We start from the raw sequence: 17585 nt of genomic DNA, 5'->3' as shown, positions 1-17585 counted from the left end.
ATCAGTAAAACTTAACCCAATGAAGAAAAGTAGGAATGAATAAGTACCCAATACCATTCTGGCAGATAAATACATAAATATTAGATTTTTTTTTTCATTTAATTGAGATTATTGTGTTGCTTTTTTTTTTTTCTTTCTTTTTTTTTCCCACTATAATTTAAAGGAGAGAAAGATATGTTATCCTTTGCATATTTATTGTAAGTGCTGGTTGCTTTATAACAGAAGAAATCTTTTGATTTCCTTTCCTTTATTTTCTGTAAGAAAAATCATTTTTTTTCCTTTCGATTATGAATTCTTACTAGTATAGCCTATCTCACTCAGAGGAAGAAATAGAATTACACTGTTAAAAATTCAAGCTTATTGCCAGTATGCAACCAGAGCAGAAACTGTACCAAGTTTGAATTGTGAGCACTGAACACAGGCCTTTGCGTCTGTGTAGTTATGAGAGTAATTCTAGTTTCTTGGAGAAAGGGTTTTACTTTCATTCAGTCTTCCTAAAAGCTTTAAAATTAGTATGCTTTGAAGTTCTAAGGACAGGTAGGTACCAACTCCCTCTATAAAATGGTATCTTTAAAATCCGAATACTCAAGTGTATTTCCCATCACTCAGTACTACTAGCAACAACAGATAGATTTTTCTTTGGCATCCTTGCATATCTGAAATAGACACCATTCTTGGTCATTAAAGATAGTCATTGAACTTCAGAAGGTTACAGCCAAAAGTGGTTTTGTTTCTAAGCCAAAACAAAGAGATTAGTAAATACTTGGTGGCAGTCTCATACTCTCACAGTAAGGTAGAAAAGATGTTTCAAAAAACAAAAAGAAGCAAAACTAAATTCCAGCCAAAATCACAAAGAGAAACCAGAGGAGCTATACAGATTTTTTCTGCAGTTAATATTGATTTTGACAAATGACCAAAGCAACAAAGCAAGTTAAATAGACAAGGTGGATTAGGAAGATAAATATTTTGTTGTTGTTGTTATTGTTTTCCCCCAAGGCATGAGTTCTCTGCTAAAAACAAACAAACAAAAAATCCCACTAAATCAAATATCAAATAAATATTATATATAATAATATGAATTTATGTTATTTACCTAAAAAATTCCAATGAACTTCTCGCTGCATGTATTGTTCACAGTGTAATACATAGTACATAATAGATATTACATGTAGGATAGACCTCTGATCTTCTAATTAAACTGCAAGGAAAACAAGCCTGTACACAGCAGGGCTCTGTTGTACAAAATGTATTATTTAGAAGAATGTAATACTGTCCTGGTTTCAGTTAGGACAGAGTTAATTTTCCTCCTAGTAGCTGGTAGGGTGCTATGTTTTGGATTAGGATGAGAAGAGCGCTGATAACATGCTGATGTTTTAATTGTTGCAGAGCAGTGTTTACACCAGGCCAAGGACTTTTCGGCTTCTCGCTCTGTCCTGCCAGCGAGCAGGCTGGGGGTGCAGCAGGAGCTGGGAGGGGACAGACCCAGGACAGCTGACCCAAACTGGCCAAAGGGGTATTCCATACCATCTGACGTCATGCTAAACAATATATATGGGTGGCTGGCCGGGGTGGGGGGGGCCGGCTGCTCGGGAATAGGCTGGGCATCGGTCAGCGGGTGGTGAGCAATTGCATTGTGCATCACTTGTTTCGTACACATTATTAGTAGTAGTTCTATTATTATTATTATTATTATTGTTGTTGTTGTTGTTGTTATTATTTTCCTGTCTTAATAAACTGTCTTTATCTCAACTCACAAGCTTCACTTTCCCGTTTCTCTCCCCCATCCCAGAGAGGGAAGGGGGAGGGTGAGCGAACGGCTGTGTGGTGTTTAGCTGCCGACTGGGTTAAACCACAACAAATACTTCTCCCACAATCTACAAACTATTTCAGTGTCAGTGCTGATAGATTGACTGCAGCTAACACAAATGGATGTATCTTATTTTCCCACATAAATATATTAAATTTACATTTTTAGATCTAAACATATATGTATAAATTCCAACTTGAGATATGGGGGGAGATTGCATTTATACATACATAGAGGTTTATTTTATCAGGAAAGTCCTTAACAAAAGACAAAAACATGCCCCTTTTTCAGGACAAAACATTTCCAGCCAGGACCGCAGTGTTCAAATGGTGCGGGCACATCACCTTGGATCCAGAACACTCATTTTCTCATTAGCTATTCCATCTTTATAAGAAAGGTCCTAAATTCAATAACTCTCACTGGCAGTCCAATTTGTTTTTAACAGCTACGCTCTTTGCAAGACACCTTGTACTGCAGTCATGGGGTTTTATTCATTTGAATCATATGGCTAAACATAATTATAGCCGTCAATTACTTTGTACGTTCAAAAACACAGAAAATGTCTTACATTGTATATAAGGCACCATTAGTGGAATTATTTCCTTCTTAATTGGCAGAGGTTGGAAGTGTTCTTCAGGCTTTTTGGACTTCTCATAATACTTGCCCTTCCCCCTCACTTTTCTGAATTTTATTCAATGACTTTTATATGCAATCTTAGACCCAGATTTCCTTAAATTTTTTGCTAAACTTTGGGACAGCTTCAACAGAAAAGGTATCACCATCCTCATCTGGATGCCCCCTCACAGCCACCATGGTTAGGATATTCTCCTGAAATGCTCCTGTTCCCCCAACAAGCTACCAGAGCTGAATACTGAACACCTGGATCCTTGTTGCAGGCTATATTAAAGAGCAGGGATGTATGTGGGGACAGGAGAGAGGGGAATGGGACTGCCTGGACACATCACCTTTTCCTCAAAGAGAAAAATGTACACTGAGTAATACTTGGAAAGGAAAAGTTAACCTAAATTTCTGTTAATGAAGTAGTCTTCCTAACACTAGGGCCTATTTAACTTATTTCTTCTAACTTTGACAGTAACTGACTCTGGGGGCTTTTAGCAAATATTATCTCCCCTTCTTCCTCAAGTGTGTCACCAAAAGACATATCTAGCATTTATTAAACCTTTAAAATGAGGCATTAATGAGGATAGATGGCATACATCTTTCTTCTGGATACAATTCTGCACTCTGTCCTTAAATCCCTAGAAGCACCTCACTTCACTAAATGTTACATTTTATGGACAGGTTTAAAGCTTACTCTTATTCTCAGTATCTCCCTGCCTTGACAGAAGGCACCTCTTACTGAATGAACAGGATGTTTTCAACCTTATTCTCATTTGTCTACACACATGATTGTCATCTCACTCAGTGTTAGCTAACAAAAACCTAATGTCTTACAAGACTTGGCTTTCAGAGATAGTTATTACTGTATTTCTTTCCTTCTCCCTCACCAGACAGAATGTCTGAATTCCTATTCTGTTTCAAACAACAAGGAATTATCAGTTTCCTGTGTTGTTTTGGTAGTTTTGTTTGCTTGTTTGTTTTTGGTTTCGTTTGTTTGTTTTTGTTTTTACTTTTTTACATCTGAGAGCAAATTCGAGTTATTTCTATGAGTTTGCAACATTTGCCGTGCTAGCTCTCACCATAACTGTGCCACTAAACGTGTATAAGTTCAATGATTATTAAATGTTTCCAACACATACTCAGGAAACGATATCCTGAGGGAATATTTTAGAACAAACTGACCTTCAGATTTCTTTCATATAACCTATGATTCAATAGTAATGATTTTATTGCTCAGCTCTGTAGTGGTAATTTTATTTGCGTCTTTTTTTTTTTTTTTAGTATACTTCCTAGAAACTCACCTTGCAGTCAATGCAAAATTACATTAAAAATTATAAACAGATGGTTTTCCCAACTTGCTCGCTATGAAATTCATGTCATCACCTTCTCAGAGGCAGTTAACATAAAACAGAAATGTTCAGCAGACTTTAATAATCATTGTACACACAAACTAGATTAATTATATGGACACAGGTTTCAGTAACTTGTATCATTAAATTACAATGAAGAGCAGCAAACTATTTGTGAACATATTCTATGCCTCCAGAGTAAAATCCTCAGCTATTTGCAATGTATTTAAAACGGATTCACAAGATTTAAAGGGAGTCAAAATGCTAAATGAAACTATCTTATCTAAAGAAGAGAGACATTGTAGAAAAGGGTAGCATTTTAAATCGTATGGGAGGGCACACAGGGAAGGCAGGAGGTGTGCCACTTCTATTCTGTGAGCAACAAGAAGCAGCCTCCTACTGAAACAGAAATGGTGTCCACCCACTGCAACAGCCAGGCTGAGGCTGAAACCAGGCCTACACCCAAACAGACCTCTGAGGACCAACAGGGCTGCCCAGGCCCTCAGTTGCAGAGAACTCCAGAATCTGGATGTCCTCCTCGGCCTGAAGGCAGAGGTGGGTGCCGATGATACAAGTGTGCCAGCTGGATGAACTTTTTGAGCTCATTGACATGTTGTGAGAGGATCTCACCAGGCAGCACAGTATCCAGGAATCCAAGTGAGAGATCGATGCTCAGTATTGTGCTCTGATACAGGCTGGGAGACAGCCCTGCCTTAGGTCCTGGCAAGGGGAAGGCTTTCAGGCCCGAACTGACAGACGTGACTGACTTACAAGACAAGGGAGACTGGTCCCTTGTCTCTGCTCAGAGCAGGAGGAGGAGTCTCACCCTTGCCCCTGAGGTGCCCCTATGCAACAGATATGATGCTCTGGGGCTGGAAAAAAAGAGTCAGTGAGTAATGGCAAGGAGCCAGGAAAGAACAACTGTACAAAGTTGGTCTAACCAACTACCTGTATTAGAACAAGTGCAACAAAAAAATCCCCCCAAACCATAAAGGGTGTTAGTAATTAGATATTCCTCTCTGAGAGGCACTGAGGGACCCATTTGCTGCCTGGATAATCTCTCCAGAGAGGTTTGCTGCCTTCCCAGGGCTTGCATTTGTGACATCACAAAGAGGCTACCAAGCCCGGTGTGGCCAGAAGACTACGACCCATTCCTACTCTTTCACATAGGGTCAAATGAGGCTGCCATAAGGAGACTCTGAAATATCAGAATATATCCCTTGGAAAGATGTTGACAGGATTCTTCTCTATCCTCCCAGTTGGAGACTGAGACCCTAGAAAAAGGAGATGAATGGATCAAGAGAATGAATGGCTTCATGGCTGGTGCCGTGCTCAGAGTTTTAGGTTCTATGACCTCGGATGCACCTTTGAGAGACAGGGCATGCTGACACCAGATGGGAAACACATGACCAGGTGGGGCAAGAGCTTTCTGGGCAGCAAGCTGCCTGAACTCATTAGCAGAGCTTTAAACTAGATTCTGTGGGGGAAGGGATGTACCTCTGAGTGATGTAGGAAACTGGAAACACCACCTGGAAACACCAACACTTTAGGAAACAACAGGGAAATACCTGCGAATTGTCCCAAAGGAATTTGGGAGGGCTACTCTAAAAAGGTGGTGTGGCCAACATCCCAGCTGAAATGCCTCTACACTAATGCACACAGCATGGGAAACAAGCAGGAGGAGTTGGAAACAATGGTGTAATTCAAAAACTATGACCTAATTGCTATCAGAGAAACATATTGGGACAGATCACACAAGTAAAACGCTGCAACTGAAGGCTTTTTAGGAGAGACAGGCAGGAAAGGAGGGCCAGAGGTGTTGCCCTCTATGTTAAGACATGGGTAGATTGCAAAGAGCTGCCTCTGAGAAACAGCCACGGGCAGGTTGAGAGCATGTTGGTAAAAGTTAAGTATCAGACCAATAAAGGACACCTTGTTGTTGGGGTCTACTACAGGCTGCCTGATCAAGGGCAATTGATGAGGCCTTCTTGCTTCAACTACAAGAAGCATCATGCTCACAGGCTCTCATCCTAATGAGGGTTTTGACCACCCAGATCTGGATGTCCTCCTCGGCCTGAAGGAAGAAAAAAAAGCTGGAAAAGCTGGAAAAGCTACACAGCAGTCTGTAAGCAATCCAGGAGACTCCTGGAGCATGTCAAAGATAAATTCCTGGTCCAGGTATTAGACAGACCAACCAGAGGAGAAACGTTACTGGATCTGATGCTCACCAATGCAGATGAACTTATGAAAGAGTTTAAGACTGGAGGCAACTTGGGCTGCAGTGATCACACCCTGGTTGCGTTCATCATCTCAAGGAATATGGACCTGATGAAGAGCAAAGTCAGGACCCTGAACTCTAGAGGAGCAAGCTTCCAACTGTTTAAAGAACTAGTGGATGAGATCCCTTAGTGGATGAGTCATGGCAGTCAGGTGAAGTCCCCAGTGACTGGAAAAAGGGAAACATCACTCCTATTTTTTCAAAAGGGTAGAAAGGAAGACCGGGGAAACTACAGACCAATAAGCATCAGCTCTGTGCCTGGGAAAATCATGGAACAGATCCTCCTGGAAGCAGTGTCAAGGCCCATGCAAAGGGGAAAGACCAACCAATGTCATCTAACTGGACTTCTGTAAGGCCTTTGACACAGTCCCCCATCCTGATCTCCAAACTGGAGAGAGATGGTTTTGAAAGGATTATTTGGTGGATAAGGAATTGTCTCAATAGGCGCAGCCAGAGAGTTGCTGTCAACAGCTCTATGTCCGGGTAAAGGCTTGTGATGAGTGGGGTCCCTCACAGGTCCGTCTTGGGACCAGTGTTGTTTAATATCTTTGTTAATTATATAGACAGTGGGATCGAGTAAACCCTCAGCAAGTTTGCAGACTACACCAAGCTGAGTGGTGCAGCTGATACAGCAGAAGGAAGGGAAGCCATCCAAAGGGACCTGGACAAGCTTGAGAATTGGGCCCATGTAAACCTAATGAGGTTCAACAAGTCCAAGAACAAGGTGCTGCACCTTGGTCAGGGCAATCCCAAACATAAGTATAGACTGGGAGAACTCATGGAGAGCAGCCCTGCAGAGAAGGACTTGGGGGTTCTTGTGGATAAAAAGTTTCACATGAGCTGACAGTGCACTCTTGCAGCCCAGAAGGCCAACTGCATCCTGGGCTGCATCAGCAGAGGCATGGCCAGTAGGTTGATGGAGGTGATTGTTCCCCTCTGCTCTGCTCTTCTGAGAACCCACTTGGAGTGCTGTGTCCAGGTCAGGGGTCCCTAGCACAAGAAGGATGGGGATCCATTAGAATGGTCCAGAGGAGGGCCACAAGGATGATAAGAGGGCTGGAGAACCTCTCCTATGAAGACACGCTGAGGGAGCTGGGGACATTCAGCCTGGAGAAGACTCTAGGGAGACCTGTTGTGGCCTTTCAGTACTTAACAGAGGTTATAAAAAAGATGGAGAGTGATTTTTTTTACATGGGCAGAGAGTGATAGGACAAGGGGGAATAATTTTAAACTAAATGAGGTTTTAAACTAACTAGATTAGATATTAGGGGAAAATTCTTTACTCAGAGGGTGGTGAGGCAATGGAACAGGTTGCCCAGAGAAGTTGTGGATGCTCCATCCCTGGAGGTGTTCAAGACCAGGTTGGATGAGGCCCTGAGCAACCTGATCTAGTGGGTGGCATCCCTGCCCTTGGCAGGAAGGTTGGAACTAGGTGATCTCTAAGGTGCTTTCCAACCCAAGCCATTCCATGGTTCTGTGACTGATTCTATGATGATTTATCATTTATATATATATGATGATATATCATTTATAACAATATACTAGTAGAATCAGGGATTGCACACTGTAGTTCACACCCCTCTTGACTAATTCCTTGGGTTTCTGAAAGAATTTAAAAACTGGATTCTAATTTAAATGAGCATTTCCTTTAAAGTAAATGCTATTTTGTAAACATAAATATAATGCACACCCCAACCATTCTAACTGAAAAAATATACCAAAGACAGAGCAGGTCATTGTTGTAAGCCTATGAAATAGAGCTATGATATGATAAATCTGTAGTAAATGTAAATTGGAACACCTCTATTGCTGAGATGAGAAATGCCCTTTTTTTCTTAGAGATGAAAAAGTCCTCTCATTTTTGAGCTAGGTCAGAGAACACAACTGAAATACATCCACCTTTTTCAAGAATTGTGATAAAAGTACTTTCACCAGGTTATGTGACCTTTACAATGTGACTAGATACTCTGCACTATAGAAAAATGTGTTTTAAAAAGTAGTTTTAAAAATGAAGGTCTCTGTAATCTTCTGATCCAGTGTCTCATATATAAAAGTCCCAGCCAAGCTGAAAAAATATTAACATCTAACCTCCCTAAATGCTTTGAACATCAAAAAGATTTCTAATTAAATATCATTGGATGAAAGCTGAACTTTGGTATGGTTGGTGTTTTTTTCAGATTACTAATGTGTTTCAGAAAGCAAATCAGTACATAGAACATCACAATTCATAGAAAGAAGAAATTTCATAGTTCATTAAAAGACCATGGGAAAGATGTGTAAAAATGCTGAGATAGAAGCAAGTATCTTAATTTCTGTGTACACAACTTACACAAAGTATTTCAGCTATCTAGTTTGCACATACTTGCTAAAACAGAATAACATTTGACAATTCTGCTTTAACGTAGCATTTTATTCTCACTAAGAACAGGGACAGATATAGTATTTGCAACTCTAACACATCCTGTGCACAAGAAAAAAATATCAGAAGTTCCTATTTTTAATACCATTTCCTCTTGTACTCCAGAACTTCATCCATGATTCATCAAAGAACATAAATAACACTATAAAACATAGGTGTTCTTTAGTGCAGAAACATAAACAAAGAAAAAAAATACTGTCCCACACATAATGACATTATTAACATATATAATTTCACAGAGCTTTTTTTTTTTTTTTTTTAAGTTATAAAGACATAAAACAAGAATTGGTCTGAAAAAGGAATGTTTCTTGAAGAACATGGAAACTGAACAGCTTAAGTAATGTGAAGCAACCTTTGTAGAAGCTTTGCTTATCCACAGGCAACTCAAGGTTTTATGCAACTTGTTGGAGGCAAAAAAGACCCTTGTTTGCCAGGCTGATATCCTATATTTGGAAATTTGCCTTCTCATGACTGGTTATTAGGTGACTTATATAGAGATCTTTGGGGGACAGGGGTATGATGCCACCAAGAAAAAAAATATCTTGATGTTTCTTTTGAGCCTTGAGCTATAAATGACTTTACATGGATGCCTTAATCCCCTAATCAAGTTTTTCTGTTACAGTACTGGGACAGTTACTTGACTTTCTAAATAAGCAAAGTGTTCTTTACCTTTCCTTGGGTAAAGGAAACATATGTAAGAAGAATGCTCCGTCTAAATTATATGGACACCTGGTAAAAACTAAGGGCTGTTTCAGAGAATGCCTAAAAAAACACTTAAGTATTAGACAGTAATCTTTTCTTCAGGTAGGAACATAGTAAGATTTTCATTACAAACAGAATTGGGACTACATGAACATTTGTCTGATTCAATGACTATAACATATATAAAATGAGTTAATGAATTAGAAAAATCAGAAATCATATGAGATGGTAGCTTGAGAATTAAAAGCTAATTTATGAAAAGTTGAAAATAATCTTGTTTACTGCTGAGAGGTGGGGGGAAGAGAAGAAGGAATACTTAAGGGTATTGAATTTAACATTTGCAAATTTTTGTGGGGGCAAATAAAATAGCAGATTTTAAAGACTGATATAGATTAAACAATCACTTTTTAAAAATAACAGTTTGGAATGAAAACATAAAATCAGCTTTTCTTCCTTATGCTTGCAGTGGGGCTAGTTTTGCAAACACGAGAAGCCCTAAGAACAACAGAGCAGTTCTTTACCAGGTCATGTGTTTGCAAATTTGGGCACTGTGCTGTAGTAGCTCTGACCCTCCTCCTCAGCTCCCCAAATCTTTAGGAGTGCACATTGAACTGGGAATTTCCCATCTTATAAAATTCATGGAAGGTCTCTGAGATACCCCTGCAATAGGCCTAACAAAAACATCTCAGGCAGAATAGCAGGAAGAAAGGGAAGATTCCCATTTAGGATCTAATTGAGGGGTTTGGGGTTTTGCCTGTCTTTTTGGGCCATGACAGTATTACACACTGAGCTCTGAGCAGCCTGTTGAACATTGAGGGATGGAAAATCATCTGAGTGCACAATAACATGAAATAGATTTATAGGCATGTTCTAAGAAAAATTAAGCTTTTGATTTAACTGTTCCAAACCAGTAGAACAGATAAAGCTGAAACTCAAACATTCTTATATTTTTGTTTTGACTTTGTAGTTCTCACTGAATTCCACTTTGCTAATTAAAATTTATCTAATGATTCCAGAACATCACATAGCTGTGGACTAATGGAAAAAAAAGAAAAAAAAAAGGAAAGGAAAAAAAGAAAAACAACTATTATTTTACCTTATTTTACTTATTTCAGATTAATTTCTTAACTCAAGGCATTAGGTCACTTTTTTGAACACCCAGATTAATATTTCAGTGACAGTAAAGCAGATAGTATAAACATGCCCTAGAGCTTTTACCACAAATCAGACTTGGTTTTCTGATCCTACCAGTATGAACAGCTTGTAAATGCTGTTCCCAATAGACTGTAGCCGTCTTACGGTTGGATAACATTGCCCCTGGAAGCCTCAGTCAGGAACTGTTGACAGAACTCTCCAGTACGTTTCTTCAAGCTTAAATATCCATTTAACTGTGAATGACTAGTCAGCATACAGAATGACCACCAAGGTGCTTTCAGAGTACTCCTCTCTATTTACCTTATAATTTTCCTGAATAAATAAAATTCTTCCTGATGTTCCCCACAGAGAAATAAATAGAATACATTCTGAGTTTTAAGTTTAGCTTTTACTTCTTTTCTTTCCTTCAAGGCATATATATATATCTTTTTTTTTTTCCTTTCAAAAAAAATGAAGGGAGGTATACATTAAGGATTGATAAGAATTAGAATAATCCGTTCTCCCATTCTAATTTGATAAAGGGCAGACTTCACATCACCTCAATGACACCACTGGTGAGCCTTTCCTCCCACAGGTCATTTATGTTAAGTGAAAGCACTGGATAATAAAGCTCAATAAATATTGCATTTCTGTAAACTGTTCAGACATGGAAGCTGGCAAACGAGTCTAGACATGACTATCATAAAAGTGACTATTATATAATCAATAATCATTCAGAAGAAAAAGGAAAAATTATCAAAAAAGCAACAAAGCGGAATGTGTCTATTCTCTGTATACTCAGATTAAATTAACAATAAATGAAAAGAAATGAAAGAGGATAGTCACAACAGGTTGCTATTGTAAAGATGTAGAATTTAAACAGAAGACTCATTTGAAAGATCATCAAGTAAAACAGGAGGGTTTGAGGGTTGGTTGGTTGGGCTTGTTTATTTGCCCAGTTTTTAAAGAATAAAAATGTATTTTTTTTTTCTAAAGAAAGAAAAATCTATTGTTCACTCTCTGAATAATAGATAAAAACAAAACAAAACAAAACAAACAAACAAAAAAAAACAGTGGGCAAAGGATTTAAGTGAAGAAATGGACCAAAGGATAATATCGAATACTGGCAGTCAGCGAAAGAAACAAATTAGCAAATTAAGTTTAGCAGTAAAATCCTTAAAATGATAAAAAGCAGCTAAGAGCAAGACTCACGATCAGAGCCAGAAGCCATTCATGGTCAATTACAACTGAAAAAAAAAGGATGAATGCAAACAGAAGCTGGAAACATGCACAAATAGATAAATAAATAAATAAATAAATAAAATAAAAAAGGACATGAAACTTGGTAATAATTAACATAGTGCAGAAAATGTAGGACTAATTTTAAATATCCTTCCACTGCAGAGCGACTTTCAGTTTAGCTATGCTATAATTACAATTAGTAGCATAAAATCCATGCTAGAAAAATGTTTTGATTGCAAAATCAAATACTCAATCTAAGGAAGTCTCTGATTTACACACAGTTGTCTGTTATGTGTCTGTATTTCACTAAATATATCAGGAACCATATTTAAACAAAACAAAACAAAAGAAAAAGAAAACCATGAAAACCGATTGAACACTGTATCAAGCTGATTCCCACAAGTATTGGTGTGGGTGTGGATTTGGGTTTGTGTGAGTATACAGAATTTTAGACAGATTTATTTTCATAATTTAAATTTTTGTGAGCTTGATTTTCTCACACATCCTTTGTGTGAGAAAGGCTTGTTAGAATTTTCTTATGTTTTATTTGTTCCACATAACTTCTTGGCATTTTTTTCAGAGAAAAAACAAACCACTCTAAAAACGTTATATATGCGTACTTTTGTATATGCAAACATATACATGAACACTCTCTGTTAGCACTGCAAAAATTAATACATTATCCTTAAGCCAAATATTGAACTATTTTATAGTAGCAGACCATTGACCATATTAGAGATGGAGTTACTGAGGGGATAGGAGAAATTGGTAATAAAAAGTTGGAAAGGGGCCACTGGAAGTACGTACTAACTGATGAAAGGCAGTTAGAAGGATGTCTGTAAAACAGATATTTTGTAAACTATTCCTTTAATCCTGTTCCAGCCAGTAAATTCAAATACTGAAATAATACAGTTACTATTAGCAAAAATCTGCACAGCTTGTGGAAATTTCTTCTATTACATGTAACAGTCTTTATGTCTATAATCTATCCTCCTTAATCCATGGAGTGTTTGCATATTTCTCCATTTTTTTCCTTTTTCTTTCCAATTTATTCAGTTATTTCCGTTACTGAGGTGCTTACAACTGTACACAATAATGGATGTGTAGTCTAGCCAGTGAAATAGGGTCTGTCATCTCTGAACAGTGACGTGATGCCCTTTTTGTTCAGGCAGCATTAATTATAAAATATTTTTCTGAACACTCATTTTATCATGCAGCTTCGTGGGAAGAAAACTCATCCTGCCATTTCTGCATCTCACCCTGAATATCACTGCAATCAGTACAGTGTAGAAAGAACAGCATCCAACAAGAACTTGAAACATGGGGATATTTTAATATGAATTTATTAGGAAGCTGTTTATGATGCATATAAGTGGATACAGATGTCAGTTTCTCTGTGCTACATAAATTTGGGTGATGAATATATTTAATTTTGCTTTTGAAAGCTTTTATTCACAAGATGCCAGATCTTCCCTTTTTATGGAAATATTAATTGATATTAGGAAATTCTGTAAAGATATCTTTGGTATGCACAGTTAATATTTCTGTCATGATTAAAGCACCTCATTAGCAGTAGAGTATCAGGTCAAAAAATGTGTGTAAATGTGTATTATGTGAATGACTGTCTGAGATCTGATCCACAGCCTGCAGAAATCAATGGAAAGACTACTCTTGGCATCAGAAAGCTTGGACTTCATTTCATAGCTTTTCATTAGGTGTGCTACAAGGTAAGTGGTTTGTACCATGTCTACTCAAACAACACTGTACTGATAAATCTCTAATAATAAACAAATATTTGCTATTATCTGTCCTTTCTCTCTCAAAATACAATAAAACAAAATAAAATAAATAAAATAAAATAAAAATAAAATAAAATAAAATAAAATAAAATAAAATAAAATAAAATAAAATAAAAAGTAATATTAGTTTGAGAAATCTTTTAACACAGTATTTGCAATGGTGCTCTGAAATACTTTATCATGTTAAAAAACTTCAATGTAACTAACAAAATATTTTTACCTTTCATTATACCTACATAAATTTTCTAGTTCTATGATATTTATTATGTATCGTCTGTCTTATATTGCTTTTACTTAATGACAAGGAACCCACTTGTTTTGTTTTGTTTTTAAATATTATTTTGGTGGCAATTCCAAGCATATTTCTATCTTCACTGTACTTTGGAATAAAACTGTGTGTGAAATGTTCCTAATCTGTAATTTGTGAACACTGACTCAGGAAGCAGGTCATGATCCAGTCTAGGTAAAAACAATTCTGAGTCAGTTAACAGAGACTACCTTGACAGCAGTGAAAACAAACATATGGGCCTCTACAGTTAGCAAACGGAATCAATGCACCTGAAGAATCTTCTCTTTTCATTAGGAAGCATGTTGCAGAAGAATACACTAAAACTTAGCAGAAACTATATTAAAACTCATAGAATGGCTGAGGCTAGCAGGGACCTCTGGAGCCCATCAGGTCCAACCCCTGCCCAAGCAGGGCCACCCAGAGCAGGGTGCCCAGGCCCATGTCCAGGTGGCTTCTGAAGATCTCCAAGTAGGAGACTCTACAGCCTCTCTAGGCAGCCTGTGCCAGTGCTCCATCACCTGCACAGTAAAGACATACTTCCTGTTGGCGCCTCCTGTTTTCCAGTTTCTGCCCATTGTCCTGTAATTGGGCACCACTGAAAATGGAGTCACCATTATGCCACCATTAAAAGACACTGATTCAGTCATAAACTACTTCAAAATTCCACAATAGCTGAGTAGAATCAGAACATATGACCTGTTAGTATCTATCTAATATTCTTAATTTCCAATGCACCTTTTTGTTTGTTTCTTTGTTTTTGTTTTGTTTAAAGCTACAGTAACAAAGCTTAACAGAGAATCTGTGAAGTACATTGACTATATTTCATTTAAAACTAAAATAAGGAAATTTATTTAATAAGAAACAGTGGGTGCTGTTGGAGATTAGCACTGCTTAAAAACAAAGTTTCAAAAATTGCCTAAAGATGCTCTAACACAGGAAAATCTTGATTTTGGAAATCTTTTTTTCAAGATCATCAATATGTAAAATACATCAGTTTTTGTCTCAAAACACATCATTAATACTGGAAGTGCATAGTGACCTGGAGGGAGGTAACTGTCTAAACAAAACAATAATCACAATTACAATTACTGATTTTTAATCTGTGAATAATGTAGTCACAGCAATCTGAATAGTCCATCTGGGGAAAGAAGAGTAAACTGCATAATAAGAAAAACTGAACAATTTTCACCCTGCTACATCTGTCTACAGAGTTGATAAGAACTGCAAGAGTTTAAAGATGTTTTTTGTTACTTACTTGAATAACTTCTTTCCTGGGGTTATCAAAAATGTTAGCTAGTCTGGATTAACAGAAAGAAAGGAACATATTTTATTTTATAACTATTATTAGTTACCTGTTATTTATAACATGCGGCATCATAAAAATATGCCATAGAACAGCAATAATAATATAGCAGTTCTTATACTGCCACTATATCAGTGTAGAAAGTTACTCTATGGCTAGAAGAACGAGCTTCATAATATCCGGCTTTCAGCATGTATAATTTCAGTTACGAAAGAATTAATGGCATTCTATATTAAATTTTAACATAATCATGCTGTATTACATTTTTTTTAAGGATTCTAGATTGTCTCACATATTTGATCCTTTCAAATTTGGAAATAACTGTATCTGAAATACACCCACAAACTTTGGTAGCTTTTTACATGCAAATTTTAGGTCAGGAATATTTCTGAAAATTTTTGATACATAGAAACGTATTTTGCTTGTAAGCCCTTTCATTTGGAAAGAGTTACACTTGTACTGAAACATGGAAGGATCTCACATTCTTTATTACATTGTAACAAATGAGAAACTGCTCACAAGTACTCCAGAGAAATATTTTATACAGTTATGCTCAATTTATTTTTAAGTGTCTAAAGTAAATATTGTGCAATTTGCTAGGTGCAGAACCCAGGCAGAAGATTCTCTACAGAAACCAAATAAATACTAAATAAGCAATCCCTATCACTTCTACCAGCATCATCCACATCAGCGAAATCATTGTCTCACTGTCACAGATACTTCATTTTCTGCTCTGCAAAATAAGTCCAAACACCTTGAATAAAAAGAGACAACTTCATTATACAGAGTGACATCATAATTTTGTAAGCAATCTTTTTGCGGGAAAAGGCTTAAATGGTAGGGAAAGTTAGTATGCTCAGTCAAAAATCAGCTGCCATGGAAAGTGATTAACCCTTAGAATAATTTTCTTCTTACATGTTCTCAAACAATACATGAAGAAATATACAAACATACATTTAATTCTTTTTTTTTTCTCCACTTTTTTCCATATTTTACAAATTTAACATTTCCAGATATTAGTTCTTTAAAATTATCATTCTTTAATTCTCAGCAGAGCAAAGCACAGATGATTACCATTCCATCTGTTCTATTAATAATTGTTCTATTTATAGGTAATTGATTTAAAGGAACTTCTTGGGACATCCAAAGAGTAATCTTCAGTAAAGCTTTCCATCTACATTAAACATTAATTACTTCGTATTATTACAGATATATTTTTTAAAATCCCTCAGTTGACCCTTAAATTGGACTGAATTTGCCTCATTCTTACGGGAAGCCATAAGCAAGCTTCTTATAAGCCTTGCATATTTGTAGTGAGGATATAGCTGTGAGGATTTTACAGATTTCCTGATGTCCTGGTTCCAGTTAGGACAGAGTTAATTTTCCTCATAGTAGCTGGTAGGGTGCTATGTTTTGGATTAGGATGAGAAGAGCGCTGATAACATGCTGATGTTTTAATTGTTGCAGAGCAGTGTTTACACCAGGCCAAGGACTTTTCGGCTTCTCGCTCTGTCCTGCCAGCGAGCAGGCTGGGGGTGCAGCAGGAGCTGGGAGGGGACAGACCCAGGACAGCTGACCCAAACTGGCCAAAGGGCTATTCCATACCATCTGACGTCATGCTAAACAATATATAGGGGTGGCTGGCCGGGGTGGGGGGCCGGCTGCTCGGGGATAGGCTGGGCATCGGTCAGCGGGTGGTGAGCAATTGCATTGTGCATCACTTGTTTTCTTACACATTATTATTGTTAATACTATTACCATTATCACTATTATTATTATTATTGTTATTGTTATTTTCCTGTCTTAATAAACTGTCTTTATCTCAACTCACAGGCTTCACTTTCCCGTTTCTCTCCCCCCATCCCAGAGAGGGAGGGGGGAGGGTGAGCGAACGGCTGTGTGGTGTTTAGCTGCCAGCCGGGTTAAACCACAACACCTGAGAAGAGCAATTTTAGTTTTATTTATCTGTCTATCTGTCTATCTATCTATTTATTTATTTATTCAAGTGTAAGTGTGCTGGGTCTGGCTGGGATGGAGCTAACTTCCCCTGCAGCATAGAGTGCCATGCTCTGCACTTGTAGCTAGAACAGCACTGGTATCATACCAGTGTTGTGTCTATTGCTGCACAATACTGGCACCGCGTCAGGACTCCCTCCAAGCCCCCAAGAGCCAGCAGGCTGGGGGTGGGCACGTGATGGGGAGGGGACATCACCAGGGCAGCTGACCTAAACCAACCAAAGGGATATTCCATGCCATATGGTGTCACACTCAACAATACAAGGTGGGAGAGGGGAAGGCGGGGGGGGGGGGAGGTGATTCTTGTTGTGAAAATGTCCATCCTCCTGAAAAACTGCTATGCATATCGAGGCCCTGCTTCCCAGGACGTGGCTGAACATAGCTCATTGATGGGAGGTAGAGAGTAACTGCTATTTTGTTTCTCTGTGCTTCTGCGTGGCCTTTGCTTTTTTTTTTTTTTTTTTTTTTCTCCTCTTCATTTTCCTTTAAATTAAATCAGCCTTATCTCAAACCCTGAGCTCTTTGTGTCGTATTTTCTCCTCCCTTCCTCTTTGAGGAGGAGGAGTGAGAGAGAGGCCATGGTGGAACTCAGCTGCCCACCTGAGTAAAACCACCACAGTAAGCAA

The 17585-nt window shown here is 37.9% G+C and overlaps 1 protein-coding gene and 1 long non-coding RNA gene across 4 annotated transcripts in view; one reads left to right on the top strand and one right to left on the bottom strand.

Moving 5' to 3' along the window:
• CSMD1 (CUB and Sushi multiple domains 1) overlaps nucleotides 1-17585 on the bottom strand; it is a 1150295-nt gene that overhangs the window by 868172 nt on the left and 264538 nt on the right. The gene's annotated exons all lie outside the window — the stretch shown is intronic.
• Nucleotides 3141-15659, top strand: LOC106030444 (uncharacterized). Its single transcript, XR_001203736.3, has 3 exons — nucleotides 3141-5190; nucleotides 13196-13279; nucleotides 15544-15659. It is a non-coding gene; the product is annotated as an uncharacterized lncRNA (long non-coding RNA).

The sequence above is a fragment of the Anser cygnoides genome, chromosome 3 (genome assembly GCF_040182565.1).
Source record: "Anser cygnoides isolate HZ-2024a breed goose chromosome 3, Taihu_goose_T2T_genome, whole genome shotgun sequence".
NCBI classification, from domain to species: Eukaryota; Metazoa; Chordata; class Aves; order Anseriformes; family Anatidae; genus Anser; species Anser cygnoides.
This window is presented reverse-complemented; position numbering and strand designations above follow the sequence as displayed.